The sequence below is a fragment of the Psammomys obesus genome, unplaced genomic scaffold (genome assembly GCF_907164565.1).
Source record: "Psammomys obesus unplaced genomic scaffold, mPsaObe1.curated_primary_1811, whole genome shotgun sequence".
NCBI lineage: Eukaryota > Metazoa > Chordata > Mammalia > Rodentia > Muridae > Psammomys > Psammomys obesus.
This window is the reverse complement of record NW_026585504.1, coordinates 56,825,074-56,827,412: the sequence shown is the minus strand read 5'-3', so window position 1 is coordinate 56,827,412 and position 2,339 is coordinate 56,825,074. Positions and strand designations below refer to the sequence as shown.

At 43.5% G+C, this 2,339-nt stretch overlaps 1 pseudogene; it reads right to left on the bottom strand.

The window, feature by feature from the left end:
* Nucleotides 1-283: 283 nt before the first annotated feature.
* On the bottom strand, nt 284-2,192 carry LOC129673389 (ornithine decarboxylase-like; annotated as a pseudogene).
* Nucleotides 2,193-2,339: the final 147 nt, after the last annotated feature.

The following is a 2,339-nucleotide window of genomic DNA, read 5'->3' as shown; positions in this document are numbered from 1 at the left end:
TCTTTCTATCTGGGTGACAAAATAAGCTTTGGCCCATTCTGCCAATGTACAAGCTACAAATGCTTGCTCAGCAGCTGAGGGGCACTTGTTGGTATTATGTCTGAAAAGTAAATAGAAATCCATAAGTACCCAGGTAAGTATGACTCTTATCTCCTAGCGTTTCATATTGCATTGGTGTCAACCCTACTCTTACAAAGACATTCCAAAATTAGCAGTAGTTAAGTTAAATCCCAAATCCCTTAATTCAAGCTAACTTTTCAGTTAAGAGCTACAGCAATGGCATCTACACCTTGATTCTAACAGAAGCAAAGGATGCTAGGTGGTGGTCCATTCCCCTCTCCTGGGCAGAAGACATGGGCAGAGTGCCAACATCCTGCTCCTCCACTTAAAATTCCATGACTCTGGATCTGCATCATGAGTTGCCACATTGTCTATGGCATTACATAGTTGGCCTCTGGAACCCATTGAAAGTTGAAGCATCAGCAATGGAGTATGCACCCATGTTCTCAAGGAGTATGGAAACACCCACGTGCATTTCAGGCAGGTTACAGTGCTGGATGTGTAATACTTCTCCTGTGGCTTGTCTCTTCTGCCTTCACTTGTGCATGATCATATAGAATGCAATTAAATGATTTCTAAGCATCATCATCCACATAATACTTGAAGATTTGCTCTTTTGACTAATCTTCATCAACAAAGCCAGTCTGATCCTTCCATATGGCTTAATATTGTCTGTTGGGAAATACCTGTCACTGATGATCTCTTCAAATTTAAATTTTGTATGTTAGATCCAGGAAAGCCACCACAAATATCAGTCAGAAACATGCTAAAACCAACCTCTGTACCATTGTCAAAGACACAGTGAGCATCTGACATGGCCTGCACAAGGGTCTCAGGATCAGTACATCCACTGCGCATATGGAAGTTGACACCAATGACATCAATATTTAGTTGCTTTGCCTGTTCCAAGAGAAAACTACTGGTTTTCAGTGTGGCACCAGACTTAACACTGAGGCAACAAACTGCTATTATTGATTGTACCTTTACCCTGGGATCTAGGCATCTAAGATTAGGATGATTATAGGTCTAGGTGCTGATTGCTTGCTTGGTTGTCTTTGGTGTTTTGTTTCTTGGTTTCTGTTTCCACCCTTAATTTTCAGATAGTGTAATAGGTGTGTGTTGCTTGTTTTCCTGTCCTTCTCAGCTAGTGTGCTCACAGAAAATACCTACTGTTGTTAGAGGGTAGAATATTAGGATGAGTTAGAGGAAGAAAGTTTGGGGGAGGAAATCTTTGTGATTCCTTCCTCTCTAGAGGAAGAGGAGACCACAGCAGATTCCCTCCCACACAGCTGGGGATAAAACTGAGGATATTAGATTTCAGGAGCCATAGAAAAATTATGGGTCTGCCTTCAGCCTACTTGTCACCCTGGAAGGAGAGCTCTTACATTTGCAGGGAGCACCTGCTGGGTTTGTGGGCTGGGAAAAGCAACAAGGAAGGTTAGAAGGGAAGGTCTGTGGGAGCCACAGGAGATGAAAGCAGGGGTGAAAGGGCAACAAGGAAGGCTAATACAAGTGATAAGATTGAGGGATTGAATCTGGGGGAACAAAGAGAAAGATGGTGTGCAGGCAGCCTACATGTTTTTCTGTCAAGTGCAGACTGTGGGTTAGCAGGGGAAGTCTGCTGGAGTTGGGGGCCTGGAAAGAACAATCAGCTGGAGGACTGTAGTTAGAAGAGGAAGAAATGTGGGATCCACAGGAGATGGGAGTGGAGGTGGTGGGATGAAGAATATTGCCAAGGGTGTTCTACTGCAGAGCTGGGGAAGGGACTGGGAGAACAGAGAGAAGCAGGCAGGGTTTTCTGTTTTTTTTTTTTTTTTTTTTTTTTTTTGTGAGGTGTAGCAGAGAAAGGAAAAAACAAACAAACAATTGGTCAGACTGAGGACATTGTAGGTGATTTGGGGGGTAGGGACACGTAAAACCACAATAATTTCCTGCAATGGAAACTGACCTGTTATATTTCTTTCTCTGCTGCGTCTTACAACTTTTCACAGATGTAGAGTGTCAGTTTTAGAAAAACAATTATTATAGATTCATAGGTGGGGCCTGGGAGAGAGCAAAGCTCAAGCCTCTAGTCTTGAATTTGTAAAGGGCTTAAGACAGACCTACACGGAGGGTGTGAGCTTGTTAGCCATGTTGGCCCACTCAGGTTTCCAGGCTCCCCCTCTCACTTTCAGTCACAGTCACATCAACCTTTGGACAGAGGTACTCATTTAGGAAAGAAGGAAGGAAGAAAGGAAGGAAGGAAGGAAGGAAGGAAGGAAGGAAGGAAGGAAGGAAGG